Source organism: Equus przewalskii, chromosome 18 (assembly GCF_037783145.1).
Source record: "Equus przewalskii isolate Varuska chromosome 18, EquPr2, whole genome shotgun sequence".
Classification (NCBI taxonomy): Eukaryota; Metazoa; Chordata; class Mammalia; order Perissodactyla; family Equidae; genus Equus; species Equus przewalskii.
The window spans coordinates 55,361,490-55,377,262 of record NC_091848.1 but is presented as its reverse complement, the minus strand read 5'-3'; the positions used below and the strand labels follow the sequence as shown (position 1 = coordinate 55,377,262).

At 40.4% G+C, this 15,773-nt stretch overlaps 1 long non-coding RNA gene across 1 annotated transcript in view; it reads right to left on the bottom strand.

Moving 5' to 3' along the window:
• Positions 1 to 318: 318 nt before the first annotated feature.
• The window catches only part of LOC139077054 (uncharacterized), a 48,776-nt gene continuing 33,321 nt past the window's right edge, over positions 319 to 15,773 (bottom strand). Inside the window, exons 3-5 of the long non-coding RNA XR_011529241.1 lie at positions 2,355 to 2,450; positions 1,698 to 1,838; positions 319 to 782 (exon numbers count right to left, since the gene is read on the bottom strand). This is a non-coding gene — a long non-coding RNA (uncharacterized lncRNA). The remainder of the gene's footprint in view (positions 783 to 1,697; positions 1,839 to 2,354; positions 2,451 to 15,773) is intronic.

The window sequence follows — 15,773 nt, the reverse complement described above, 5'->3', positions numbered from 1 at the left end:
AATTTGCTCTTATTTTAAAATTTGTTTTGGCTTCATGACTAATGCTAAAGGCTTCAAAACAGGAATTCCTGAATGGATAAAAAAGGTGGCAATATTTGTGATAAGTTTTACAGCTTTTTAGATCCTATTTCAGTAGACTTGTAAGGGCACTGCTGTATTCACTCTCTGAAATATTGTCCTCTGATTGCGAGCCAGTCACGAATAAGAGAGGATTCTAATCGACCCTAGAGATGCCCTCGTTGTTGCTCAGAAGTGAAGGGACTAGCCTTCCATGTGCTCATCCTTCTGAACAGCATTTACAGTAGTGAAGCATTAGACTTCTCAGTATGGATTTTGTATTTATTGTTATGGACTGTATGACAACATCAATAGCTGCATAAACTCACAGGCACGAATGTAGGAAATGTGATAGAAAAAGGAGATTGAGATAGAATGTGATAGAAAATGTGATAGAAAAAGAAGAAGGCTTGAGATAAGAGGGAAAGGAAATCACTGACACAAACATGGGAGAAGTCCATGTTATTATAGAAGTCCACGTTTTATAGGAGAAGTCCTCGTTATTATAGAAGTCCACGTTTTATAGGAGAAGTCCACATTATTATAGAAGTCCACGTTTTATAGGAGGAGTGTGCTATGCAAGAGGGTGTCCTACAGAAAGAGTGGGCCAGCAACCCGGTGAAGACGTGGTTAACACACGCGTGAAAGGCGATTGAAGAGACAATTTGCGTGATGTCCCAGGAAATCTGGGAGGCTGAACACAGGAGCACGCAGGTCTTGAGTGTCTGTGGGGAAAGGAAGAATGAATCTCTGGGCGTAGCAAAGGAGAAAAGGTTTATGAACCAAGGTTAGCTAGGAGGTTTTAGCATCTGCATACAGAGTGTCACTTCATATCTGATTTCTGTGATAATTTGGAATTTTAATTCAACACCTTAATAAAACTTCCTGGGAGGAGGATTTGTCCCATATTTCAAATGTTTCCCAAGTGCTGGGAAATGGAAATTTCCTCTGGCAGCATTTCATAATCCTGATTATATGTGGAAATTAGTATAACAAGTATAGTGATTTATGTTTTATCCTTGACTCACACATCCCCCTGCCCCCTGGAAACATCAGTTTAACCGTTTTTGGTTACTGAAGGGTCTGTTTTGCAGAAAGTTGAGCTGCAGCACAACTTGGATATGAGTGATGTATTCTGGAGAAATCTAATGTGAGCTCTTTCATTCCTCTCAAATTCAAACCTCGAAGAGTCAGAAAAAGAACCTCTTAGTTTATAATCAACAATCAAATCTCAAGTTAAGTCTTTAGCCTTTTGCAGACACTCAGGTGTCTTTTCTTCAGAGGTTCATGCTGACAAGCGTCTTGGGCCATCTCTCTCGACTGCTGGCCTCACCGTGTTGGCGCAGTGACAATCAGTGGCCAGCAGCGCTTGTCTGAACACTGTCCCCGGGAGCAGGTGCTGTGAAATACAGACGCCCAGGGAGACCCAGGAGACCAGGGTGTGTGGGAAGAGGAATTCAACCCCAGGAACGCTCGGATTGGGAGAAAGTCTTTCCAATAACCATGGAAGACAGAAGAGAAAGGCCATTAGCCCATTCCAAAGGGCGGGAGAAAAGCAAAGTAAAGTGCAGAAGTGAGTAAAACAGCTATCACCAGATTGAAAAGGAAACCTTATAATGAAAACTAGCTTGATAACTGACCTTTAGCCGTGGAAAGGTACCATTCTGATGAAAAAAGAACTGAAAGGATTTCTTCTAGGGGCTCATTTACATTTTTTCTTTTTCAGTCTTCAGCATATTTTAGTAGATGCGCGGTTCAGCATGGTTAGTATCTTTGTCTCTCTGAAAAAGAAAAATGAGTCAGCCTACACACCTGGATGCAAGCAGTCAGGTGACCCCTGTGGGAGACATAACTAAGGCCAGAGCAAGCCTTGTTAGGACAGGGGGCATTTGGGGGCTTGCCCTGAGGTGCTATCTTCTGATTTCCCTCCCAAGCTGAGCATGACCGACACTGAGCTTGCTGCAGGGGAACAAGACCCTTCTAAGAGGTGATGAGGACATTTGCCTGATACAGCCCAATGGTACTTGACTGGGGGACATTTGTGTGGTCGAAATGAGAGGTCCCCAAATATGTCCAGTCCTAATCTGGAAACTGTGATTACATTACTTCACTTATGAAAAGGGCTTTACAGATGTGGTTAAGGTAAGGATCTTGAACATGAGGAGATTATCCTGGATTGTCTGGGTAGGTCCAGTTTAATCGCAAGTGTCTTTAAAAGCTGAGGATCTTTCATAGCTGGATCAGAGAGAGGTGATGATAGAACAAGGGTCAGGTAGATGCAGTGTGAGAAGACTCACCCACTGCTGCCGGCTTTGAAGATGGGGTGTGAGCCAGGGAATGTGGGGGGCCTCTAGAAGCTGGAAAAGGCAAGGAAATGGATTCTTCCCGAGAGCCTGTAGAAAGGAATGCAGCCCTGTTGATATCTTGATTCTAACCCAGTGAGACTCAGTTTGGACTTCTGACCTCCAGAAGTGTAAGATAATAAATTCGTGTTGTTTTCTGCCACTAAGTTTATGATAATTGGTTACAGCACAATAGAAGACCACCACACAGTTGTACTACGCCGGCACTGTGCCTTCACTGTCCACTGCTGGTCTGCTTTATGAATTCTGTCTAAATAACGCTGTAGTGTTAGGCTAGCTCCCTAAGGAAACTCTTGAACATAGAACGTGATTTTGCAGGCTGAATTAAGTTAATAGGCCTACCAGTAGACACATTAGCAAATTAATATATTCACTCTTTTGACTCACAAATACTCTTTGAGCTCCTGTTATCAGGATTTTATTAGGTTCTGGGATTAAAACCTGAATGAAGACAGATTCCATCCTGCGCTCAAGGAGGAGCTTACAGACTTGCTGGGGGCGGGGGGGGGGTGGGGGCAGTTCCGGCGTGAGGAGCGCTGAGCCCGCTTCTCTTTGGCCGGCTCACTGCAGGTGTTTAAAGTTAACCTTCCTCTGTTGAGTGAAGCCAGTCACCCTCCTTCACCCAGTTTCCATCCTTCACAAATTTGTTTAAATCTGTGGTCTATTGCCACTTGTCTTTTTATTTGTTCCTGAGGGGTTATATGGCTTATCTCCTGTGTATTATGGACTTTGGTTTTCTCTTGGGAACCTGCCACAACCTGACCCTGCATTATCCCTCTGGAAAATAAACCATAAAGCAATCCTTCCGTGTGCTGAGGGTAGGAGGAAGGAAATAAACAAGTCCGTTTCCTGAGCTACAGCCTTGATTCCAGGAGGTCAGCTAGGCACAGCCAGAGCTTGCAAATAATTTAGCATTTCTTTCTGTGGAGGTAGTTCAGAATAAGTTGGAACACATGATGAATAGGAATGATGTAGAAAGAAGATAGTTTAGGTCATAATTTGTTTTTGCCACCCATTATCTTCTAGAATTGTAAATCGTAAGAGTGTTGGCAGATTCTCTTGGTGAAGACTTATCTTTCCTCGCCAGGGATCAGCTTCCTAGTTATGAGAGATACCTCTGCCCAGGTAAGAACTTGGACCAAGAGTAACTAGATCAACTCCCCGAGAGTCTTCTGCCCGCCCTCTTCATTTGTGGACTGTACTGATAAAGGGATGGTATCAGACAAAGGGAAAAATACATCTATTACCAAGTGAGAAGGTTTGGGAGACTTAAAGCCGCAGAACTCTCTGCCTGTAAACATCTAGTCAAATATTTTTGTCTGGAGGAATGGTCTTTAGTTCCTTTACTGTGTTTAAAGGGGGTGCCCTTTTCAAAACAAGGCCTTGATTTATACAGATTAAGTAATGTTTGAATGGGCCAGAAAGAGAATGTGAGGAATGGTTGTACTATACCTTGTTTGTTTCTGTTGAGGCTTCCTTTTGATTTCTGAGATGGCATGCCTCTGTGGCAAGTCTGACGTCTTTGGCTAACGTCTGCAGGAGGGGTACAGTGGCTACTGGAGGGGAGTATGCAGAAATGGCAGCTGAATGACAAAGTGTGTTGAGTTAAATCTACTCAGGGAGGTGATTTGTGGGCATGTGATAAAATGGACAGATGTTAATTGTTCTTCCTCGTTGTATGCATGATTGCCTTGCTGTCCTACCCTGCCTGTTTGTGCCTGTGGAGAGCACGTGATAGACGTTACAAATAGGAGGTACAGAGAGGGTGTGGTGTGAGAACAAAGGCACTGGGAGTGGGCGAATGACAAATCAGAGGAAGAGCAGGCAGCAAGCCTGGGCAGAGAAAAGAAGCAATCTTTGGGTTAGGAGGGCAGACAACCAGAGGCTGAGAACATTGCAAAGCCCCAAAGGCAAGACCATAAAGTGATCTGGGATGCCCCTGGATTCCATCTTTCACATGCAGGAATCATCTCACCTACTCTGAAGATTCATGTGTCTAACCAGGAATTCCATCTGGGATGGAAAGAGCCAGAATTCTTCCCCACCCTCTAATTGATTTGTTCACTGCAATTTCCATCCTGAAGCAACATGTCAGGTTTGGTGTAGGTCCTATGGTTCACCTAGAGAGACAGAATTCCCAGGACCCAGCCCTGGAGTGCTCAACATTCAGACATCCTGAGAGGACGAGGAACATGCAAAGAATACCTAACAGGAGAAAACACCGTGGGATTGGAGAAAAATTGGGAAAGAGGGGTTTCACAGAAGCCCGTAGAGGAGAGTTTCATGGACTGAATTGTGGACTAATGCGGAAACAGAATAACGTGTGGAGAGATGTGTCCACTGGATTTGGAAACATGGAGCAGCTTCATTGGCGTGACGTGGAAAGAAGCCATATCAGAATGGGCTAGTCATTAACTAATTCTTGATGTCCACACAAATTGTTTTTGAGTGCTTAGTATATACCAGACATTATTCTGGGTGTTGGGGATTCATTGGTGAAAAAACAGATACCATCCCTACTTTCACGGTGGCTTGTGCAAGGAGGCAAATAGAAATAAAACAATAATCACAAAGGCAGGAATGACCTTGAAATGTCGGAGGGAGGGAGAAAAGGTCGTTTTTTCAGAGGTATAGCGATTGAACAAAATGGAAAAATTAAGAGAAAATATGAGATGACTAGGGGCCTGAGCACATAGCACTTTGTACAGTGTATGGTAAAGGATGAAAATTGTTACCCACAGGCAACGGGAAGACTTTAGAGAGGTTTTTGTGTGGTTGCTGTGTCAGCTGATTTTTGATTTGAAGAGTGAATGAGAGGTGAGGAAGTGGAGACCACAAATATAGTCAACTTCCTCAAGATATCGTGCTGGATAGAGTAGTAACTAACAGTGAGTGCTTGCCATGAGCTAGGCAATATTTTAAGCATTCTCAAGCATCACTAATTTAATATTCGTCATAACCCAAAGATGTAGGAGCTGTTATTAGCCGTAATTTTCTTGCAGAAGAGGAAACTGAGGCACAGAGAGAGGACCCAGAATAAGAGTGGAGTTTTTGTGTTTAATGGTACTTGCTTGTTTGTTTTTAATTTGGACAGAGGTAGAGCTTCTACTTTAATAAGAGGGAAAATAGAGTATATGGGCATAAGTTCAGGTAGGTTTATTGTTGGACAGAAGATATGAGTCTTCCCTTCTGATAGCATCAGTTTTCTCCAATGTTCCTCAGCTGAGGAAGAAGGAGCAGGAGGGGCATGGTGAAGGTGATTGCGTGAGAGCGGGATCTCTGTGGCTGGTGACTGTGGAGTGACTTGTTTTCCTCTGAAAGTTTGTCCTTTCCAGTTAGATCTGCAATCTGTCTGTAGTTAATGTTTTAGTATGGCTGTGAGGAAGGGATCAAAATACATTACTTTTCACATGGAAATCCAAAGAACTCAGTGCCATTTATTAAAATGACTCTCCTTCCTCTACTAAAGTACAGTGTCACCTTTGTCAATCATCAGTTGATTTTATATGTCTGAGCCTGTCTCTGGACCCTTTACTCTGTTCCATTGGTCAGTTGGAAATCTCTGTTTTTCACTAATGTTCTCAATCTCTACAATGAAGGCTCAAATAAGACTTCTTGGCTTACTTTTACAACCACCAGGAATTTTACTGAGGTCAAGTACAGGTGACTACATATGAAATTCAAGGTCCTCCCTAGTACCCTCTCCAAATATAGTGTGAAATGAATGGAAACTAGTGTGATGCATTGCCCAGTTTCTCCCACAAGACAACAAACCTTATTTCTCTAGCTGCTGGGAATGCTGTCAACATTCAGCTCAGAGCTACCAGTCCTCTTCAGGAACACTGAAGAGAGCCACCTCACCCAAAGTCACTTGACATCAAGTGACTCCTCTTATTGTCTGCTGATGTCTTGGGATGAGAAGCTGAAGGGCTCAAAAGGCAGAGGCACTGTTTCGATTAGTGGGACTTTTTCTATGTCCACTGGCGACGTGTTCCCCCTTTGGGAAGTGAGACCTCGAAACCTGCAGAGTACTGAGTTTCAACAAAGGGAAGCTTCAACAACTTGGGGAAACTCCCCAAGTAGGTCACCAGGAGTGATGGTAAGTGGGGCCACTTCTGCCTCCACTTCTCAGTTCCTGGACCCAGGTATTCTATTAGGGACCTATTAGGAACCATATAAAGGTCAATAATTTAAAGTACTACATCCTGATGGATGGCATTCCTATCCTTGCAAGGTATTGCCTCTGGTCTGGCATTTTAGCTGATTCTGCTTGGTACAGTACATGATACGACTAGTAGATTCCACACTTACGTGCTAACTCCTATACCTCCTTTGCTGTTGTTCCTTTGATATGAGGTGGTGGTGTTATATGGGATGCTGGGACAGTGGGTCAAATACTCTCTAAGCCTGTAGGCCTGCAACTAAGAGAGGCTAACCCCTGCCTGGAATATTTGCATATTGCTGTCAAATGCATTGTTGCCTTTTTCAAGGTGGAAGGGATCTAATGCAGTCAACTTGCCACCAACGGCCAGTTGGTCTTTATTGTTGTGTAATAAACCACCCCATAACTTAGCGGCTTAAAATAACAGTGCCATTTTTCCCATGGCTTCTTGGTTTAGGAATTCAGGAAGGACTCAGCTGGCTAGTGGGGCTCTGATCTCCATGGCATCAGCTGGGACATCTGAGGCTAGAGGATTTCCTTCGAAGGTGGTTTCTCCCACACGTGTCTGGTGTCTAGTGTACTTTGGCTTCTCTCTCTCTCTGTACTTAAAGTCTCATCTTTCAAGGCCTCTGTAGATGGCATAGTCTTCTCACAGCATGGTGGTCTCAAGGTAGAAGTCTGACTTCTTATTTGGCAGCTAGATTCTCTCAAATATGAGTTCCAGGAGCATTCCAAGAGGTCCAGGTAGCAGTTGCAAGGCTTCTTACAACCCAGCTTTGGAAGTCCCAGCGTGTCTATATTTCCATTGGTCAAGCAAGTCACAGGGGCTCAGCCTTGATTCAAGGGAAAGGAGGAATAGAGTCCACCTCTTGATAGAGGAATGGCAGGTGCAAGCAGGGAAGGATGAATCGATGGTGGCCACATTGAAGGTGAGCCACCACAGACAGTCTTGTTGGAGTGCTGTAACAGGAATTTGGGGTTGATCTCTGTTGTTGGCAGGTGGGAGATTTGGAAGTAACAGTAGCTAGCTCAGCTTTGGTAAGTGAGCGCCCATGATTTTCAGCCCAGGCACATCCTCCATTTCTGCCACCACGGCTACTTTGTTCATGTGCCCATTGCATGGGGTGGCCAATTCAGAAGCTGACTGATGTCAACTGGTTGAATAATTCTGTCTACCTGTGTGTTTAGGGCCTTTGCTTCATAGATTCTCTTTGGGCACCATATGCAATACAAAAACTTCAGACTTTGAATCTGCTTACATATGTCCATCCACATGCTCATATTACAATTTTCCCTGACTCCAATCTTTCAATCTTTCTTCTTCCAGGACCTTGATTGGCTATTCTAAGCCATTCCCCAGTAACCACTCCTTTTCCACCTCAAGCAGATGACCATATGTCCCATTCAAAGCTCTAACGGTAGGATTTCCTCTTACTACTCTCTTTCAGGGACATCTTAGAATAGGGATGTAATTCAATCACTGTCTACTTTGGCTTACACCCACAAGCTGAGCTGACCCATCCATGGACCAAGCTTAGGCATTTTCCCCTTTGTGAGCGTGTTAGTCAGTGTTCTTTAGAGAAATAGGATATATAAAAAGAGATTTATTATAAGGAATTGGCTCATGTGATTATTATCTTCAAATTAGTTTGCCAGAACTAATGTTCCATTTTGAGTCCAAAGGCCAGAAGTTGCTATGGAACCAGGCAGAGAGGATGTCCCAGTTCGAAGATCAACAGGCTAGAAGAGCTGATGTTTCAACTTGAAGGCCATCAGGGAGAATTCCCTCATTCAGGGGAGGGTCAGCCTTTTGCTCTATTCAGGTCTTCAGCTTTGGATGAGGCCTGCCTACATTATGGAGAGCAATCTGCCTTACTCAGTCCACCAATTTAAATGTTAATCTCGTCCAAAATCACCCTCACAGAAACACCCAGAATAATGTTTGACCAAATACCTGGGCAGTATTTCAAGAATACAATCCCATTTATAATTGCAACAAAAAGAATAAAATACTTAGGAATAAATTTAACCAAGGAGGTGAAAGATCTACACACTGAAAACTATAAGACATTGTCAAAATAAATTGAAGAAGACACAAAGAAATCGAAAGATATTCCATGCTCATGGATTGGAAGAATTAACATAGTTAAAACATCCATATTACCTAAAGCAATCTATAGATTCAATGCGATCCTTATCAAAGTTTCAACAACATTTTTCACAGAAATAGAGCAGAGAATCCTAAAATTTATATGCAACAACAAAAGACCTGAATAGCCAAAGCAATCCTGAGAAAAAGAACAAAGCTGGAGGCATCACACTCCCTGATTTCAAAGTATACTACAAAGCCATAGTAATCAAAACAGCATAGTACTGGCAACAAAACAGACACACAGATCAATGGAACAGAACTGACAGAAATAAATCCAAACATTTATGGACAGCTAATATTTGACAAAGGAGCCAAGAACATACAACGGAGAAAGGAAAGTCTATTCAACAAATGGTGTTGGGAAAACTCAACAGCCACAAGCAAAAGAATGAAACTAAATCACTTTACCATATACTGCGCAATAAAACAAGTCAATAAATATGAAGAGATTAAAATCTAACAGAGTATTTTCTATGCCCACATCAGTGTTAAATTAGAAATCAATAATAATAAGAATCTTTAAAAATCTGAAACTACTTGAAAATTAATAACATGATTCTAAGTAAAGGATGAGTAAAATAAGAAACACTAAAGGAAATCTTTCTGTTGCTTCGTTGTTAATATATAGAAATGTGACTGATTTTTGTATGTTGGTTTTGTACCCTGCAACTTTACTGTATTTGTTTATTATTTCTAATACTTTTTAAGTGGATTCTTTAGGGTTTTCTATATATAAAATCATGTCATCTGCAAAGAGGAACAGTTTCACTTCTTCCTTTCCAATTTGGAGCCCTTTTCTTTCTTTTTCTTGCCTCATTGCTCTGACTAGGACTTCCAACACTATGTTAAGTAAGAGTGGGGACAGTGAGCATCCTTGTGTGTTCCTGTTCTTAAAGGGATAGCTTTCAGTTTTTCACCATTGTGTGTAATGTAGCTGCGGGTTTGTCACATATGGCCTTTATTATGTTGAGGTCCTTTCCTTCTGTACCTATTTTATTCAGAATTTTTATCATAAGTGGATGCTGAATCTTGTTGAATGCTTCCTCTGCATCTACTGAGATGATCCTGTGATTTTTATTCTTAATTTTATTAATGTAGTGTGTCGTTTTGATTGATTTGTGGCTGTTGAACCATCCTTGCATTCCTAGAATAAACCCCACTTGATCACGGTGCATGATCTTTTTAATATATTGTATTTGATTTACTAGTGCTTTGTTGAGGATTTTTGCATCGATGTTCATTAGCTTAGTGAATGTTTCATGTGCACTTGAGAAGCATATGTATTCTGTTTTTGCTAAGTAAAGTATTCTTTCAATGTCAATTACACAAGGGCGGTTGATAGTGTCCTTTAAATTCTCTAAAACCTTTGCTGATTTTTTGTTTACTTGTTCTTTCAATTATTGAGAGATAGGTTATATCAATTAGGATTCAATTAGGAAAGTAGAAACAGTGCAAGAGATATGGAATAAGGGAATCAGACCTTACACAATTTTTAGAAAGGAGACTTTATTTTTCAGAACAGTGTTAAGACCTTATGAAATTTTAAGAGCTGGTGAAGAAGTCTATGGAATGTTGTTGCCTCTCTTTCTGGGGGTAGGTCTGAAGTCTATGGATCAGCAGGGCTAATAGTGAGGAATAACAACTGGATGTGAAGCAGAGAAGAGTAAGGACAAATTGAGACTTATGAGGACAAACTGAACCCCATGAGGATAAACTGGAACATGGGTCCGTCTTTATTTTCTCAATCTTGACAAAGTGAGGGACCTGCAGACGGAGCTGTCATCCTTCAATACAGAGGTGCACATGAGCATTGTCCAGGACTCAAAGAAGCTAAAATAGGAGATCTAATAGGAGCTTGAGATGCTGTAGGATCTGCTGCTAGTCTGTGCACACAAGATGAGCCAAGAGATCAGTGGCAACTTGTGTGAGCTGTAACAGCACTTGGTGCTCTATATCAACCTTCAGAGGATGATGGCTGTTCCTTCACTTTTGCTCTTTAATTTTACTCAAATTTCTCCTCTGGCCAATGCCGAATTGAAAGCATACAGAAAGGGAATTCTGGGAAACAGTTCTAGGTTAGCTAAGTTGACACAGCGAAAATTACCCTAGGGATATTAAAGTCTCCAATTATGATTCAGATTTGTCTATTTCTCCCTTTAGTTTTGTCAATTTTTGCTTCACATATTTAGCTGATTTTTTCTTAAATCCATACATATTTTTATGTTTTCCTAATGAATTGGTCAATTTATTTTTATGGAATATTACTCTTCATGTCTAGTCATATTCTATCCTGAAGTCTACTTTGTCCATTAATATAGCCACAACAAATTTCTTATGTTTAGTGTTTGTGTGTTATATCTTTTCCATCCTTTTCAACTTGTCTCTTTGTTTTTAAAGTATACTTCTTTTCAACAGAATATATTTCTGTTTTGTATTTTTGCCCATTCTGACATCCTTGCTTTTTAATTAGGGTTTTAAGTTTATTTACTGTGATTGTTATTATTAATATGTTGGGCTTAACTTTACCATCTTGTTGCTTATTTTCTATCTTCCTTTTATGCTCCATTTTCTTCTCTTCTTTCTTTTCTGTCTCTTTTCCTAAACTGAATATCTTTAGTATTCCATTTGATCTCTGCTATTTTTTTAGTTATGCTACCTTATATTAATTTTTAGTGATTGTTTTAAAGATTACAATATATACCTTTAATTTACTACTGCCACCTTTCAAAAAATGTTCTTTTACTTCACGAACTTTGTAAACACCTTACAATTTCCACCCCTGCCCTTTTTGCTTTTGTTGTCATATAGTTTATTTCAACATAGATGATAAACTATACAATAGAGTGTTATTGTTTTATCTTTAACAATCTATAGTCTTTTAGAGATTTAAACGTATTTGTATGAATAATTTTTAAAAAGGTTTTGTATATTTTCCAACATATTTGCCCTTTTCAGTGTTTCTCATTCCTTCTTGCTGAACTGGATTTCTCTCTGGTATCACTGTCCCTCAGCCTAAGAAACTTGTTTTAGCATTTCGTGTAATTCAGGTGAGCTTGGGATTCATTCTTTCAATTTTTTTTGTGTTAGAACATGTCTTAATTTCACCTTCATTTTTTTTTTTTTAAAGATTTTATTTTTTCCTTTTTTCTCCCCAAAGCCCCCCGGTACATAGTTGTGTATTCTTCGTTGTGGGTTCTTCTAGTTGTGGCATGTGGGACGCTGCCTCAGCGTGGTCTGATGAGCAGTGCCATGTCCGCGCCCAGGATTCGAACCAACGAAACACTGGGCCGCCTGCAGCGGAGCGCGCAAACTTAACCACTCGGCCACGGGGCCAGCCCCAATTTCACCTTCATTTTTGATGAATAGTTTTTCTGATAGAATGCTACATTAACAGTGCTTTTTTTCCTGCAGCACTTAAAAAATGTTCTATTATCTTCCGGATTCCATTATTTTGGATGAGTCAGTCATTATTCTTATCATTGCTCCTTTTTATGTAATGTGTCTTTTTTCTCTTGATGCTTTTAAGATTTTCTGCTTATCTTTGTTTTTCAGTAGTTTGACTATGATGTAGTAATGTGTGGTTTTATTTTATTTAATCCATTTGAGTCTTCTGAGCTTCTTGAATCTGATGGTTGATATCTTTCATCAATTTTGAAAAATTCGTGGCCATTTTCTCTCTAAATATTTTTCTGTCTTTGCTATTCCTCCTTCTTCCAAGACTCTGCTTACTTCCACATTAGAGCATTTGCTATTGTCACACAATTCTTGAATGCTGTGTTCCATTTTTTTTCTCTCTGTGATCCAGTTTTGATAATTACTTTAAGCGTAGTGATTTTTTTCTTCTGGTATGTCTAGTCTGCTGATAAATCCGTTGAAAAGTGTCTTTATTTTTATAATTTTATTTTTTATTTCTAGCATTTTGCATTAGCTTTTTATATAGTTTCCATCTGTCTGCTGAAATTCCCCAACCATACATTCATATTGTTCATCTTTTTCATTAGAACTTTTAACATATTCATTATAGTTATTTAAAAACCTCTATCGAATAATTCTAACCTCTGAGCTAAATCTGGATCTGATTTTATTGAGTGTTTCCTCTTTGTTTTAGTCAGCTCAGCTGCTATAACAAGCTACCAACTGAGTGTCTTAAACAGCAGACGCATATTGTCTCTCACTTCTGGAGGCTGGAAGTCCAAGTTCAAGGTGTTAGCAGGGTTGCATCTGCTAAGTCCTCTCTTCCTGCATTGTGGATGGTCCACCTTCTTTCTGTGTCTTCACATGGCCTGTCCTCTGTGTGTGTCCCAAGAGAGACTAAGGTCTCTGGTGCCTCATCTTTTTCTTATAAGGATACGAATCTTATCAGATTAGGGCCCCAGCATTATGACTTTATTCAACTTTAATTATCTCCTTAAAGGCTTTATCTCCAAGTACAATCACATTGGAGGTTAGGGCTTCAACATTTAAATTTTGGGGGAACACAATTTAATCCATAACACTCTCCTAGGAATGGGTTACATAACCTTCTTCGTTGCATGTCTCGTAATTTTTTTTACTGAATTTTAGACTCTGAGTGTAAAGAACAATAGATCTTTAAATAAACAATATTTTTTGTCCATAAAAGTCACATCTCTTCTTTTGTCAGCCACTAGGGGACTGAGTTAATCTAGTCTGTAGTTGAACTAGGTTTGGATTTAGTGATTGCTTTAGTTAGATTCAATTCACCAATGGCTTCAAATTATTTGAAGACAGTGTAAGAATCTTCCCTGTAGAAGGTTGGGGTCTAAATGCCTGGATCTTTCCTTGTCCTTAGCACTTAGCAGGTCCCACATGCCTGCATGTCAAGGAGTTTCTCTTAGTTACATTGCTTTCTTCAAACACAGGTGGCTGCTGCTTGGTATCCCGTGTGAGGCCCAGTCTGAGTGACCATAGTGTTTTTCTCAGTTCTTCAGCCCCGGCATCAGACTTGATCAGACCCCACATATCTGCACCTCAGAGGGGATCTCTCTCAGCTGATCTGCCCTTCCTTCAGCAATAGACTGCTGCTGTGTTGTACTCAGGGTAAGGACTAGAGTTCCTGGAAGGTTTCTTTCAGTTCTCCTATTTTGTTCTCAGACTTCAGCAGGCCCCACAGGCTTGTACCTCATGGGGGTTTCTCTCAGCTTTTTTACCCCATCCCAGCTACCAGTTGACCACTTCTTCATGCTTAATGAAACCTAGGGTGCCTGGAGGATTTCTCTTCAGTTTTCTGTTCTTCCTTCAAACACCAATGGGTGTCTTATACTTGGGCCTCAGGACATTCCTTCTCAGCTCCTCCGATCTGACTTCATTCTTTCTTGTGAGCCCGTGGTGAAGGCCTATGGAGAGGGGTTGGCAGATGGGTACAGGGTCTCTTCGTGTCTGGGGATTTTAGGCATTCAAAACCACCAGCATTAAAAGATTATTAAAAGTTCAGTTGTCCCCACTGCCTCCTTGTCAACAGAAGCTTCTTTCTTCTCCTTCTCTCCACTAAGGATGACAGAGGCATAGAACTCTTCTTTCCTAGGAGTGTGAGCCACAGCAAAGAATCATTGTCAAATAGGCTCACAAGGATCAGAGATATTCGCCAGGATCGAGTTTTACTCATGATTTCAGGTGTATAGGTAATGGCGAGGCCCAGGCAAAGCACCAAGAGATCTGGGATGCTGAGCGTGGCTCTCAGGGTTTCTTTTCAACGTCAAACACGTGTTCTCTAGTTCAAAGTGGACAAGATCTCTAAGTGAGGTATTGGAATATTGTGTCATACAGTGGGAGTGTTTAATCTATGTTACATCTCCATTTTATACCCTGGTTTATGTGACATTTTCTCATAAATCTAAAGGTTCTAGGTTTATTTTTAAAATTTTTATTTTATTGAGATATAATTGACATATAACATTATATTAGTTTCAGGTGTACAACATAAGGATTCAATATATTTATATGTTTTGAAATGATCACTGCAACATGTCTAGTTAACATCCATTACCATACTTAGTTATGAATTATTTTTCTGGTCATGAGAACTTTTAAGATTCACTTTCTTAGTAACTTGCAGATAGATAATACACTATTATAAACTATAGTCACTTTGCTGTAATTACATCCCCATGACTTCATTTTATAACTGAAAGTTTGTACCTTTTGTCTCCCTTCACCCATTTTGCCCACTCCCCCACCTCTGGCAACTCCCAATATGTTCTATGTATTTCTCTGTCTGACTTATTTCACTTAGCATAATTGCCTCAAGGTGCGTCCATATTGTCACAAATGGCAGGATTTCCTTTTTTATGGCTAAATAATATTCCATTGTGTATATATACCACATTTTCTTTATCCATTCTTCCATCGATGGACACTTCGGTTGCTTCTAGGTCTTGGCTGTTATAAATGATGCTGCAAAGAACGTGGAGGTGCAGATATCTTTTTGAGTTAGTGTTTTTGTTTTCTTTAGATAAATACTCAGAAGTGGAATTGCTGAATCATAGGTTAGTTCTATTTTTAATTTTTTGAGGACTCCATACTGTTTTCCATAGTGGTTGAGCTGATTTACGTTTTCACCAACAGTGCTGGAGTGTTCTCTTTTCTTCACAAACTCGTTAACACTTGTTATTTCTTGTCTTTTTGGTAATAGCCATTCTAAGAGGTGTCAGGTGATGTATCATTGTGGTTTTAATTTACATTGCCCTGATGATTAGTATTCTAGGCTGCTTGCTGACTCTATTTCCCAAAGAATTACTTTGCGCCATCTGAACAATCCAATAGGATCCAGATGGGCATTCCCTGGACCTCTGTACACTTCTCCTGTTAAATATCTCCCTCTCTGTGGTCACTAAAACCAGTGAGGTTGCTCATCAGAAAATACTCATTTGTTCTTTTAGGGGGAATGAGGATGTTAAATGTGAAACTTGTCATTGCTACATTGTTGCTACAGTTGATTTTCCACTTGATAGCTGTGTCAGCTCTTTGGGCAGGCTCATCTGCTGCCTTTAAAAAAGTATAACTATTATATAAAAGAGAGTAT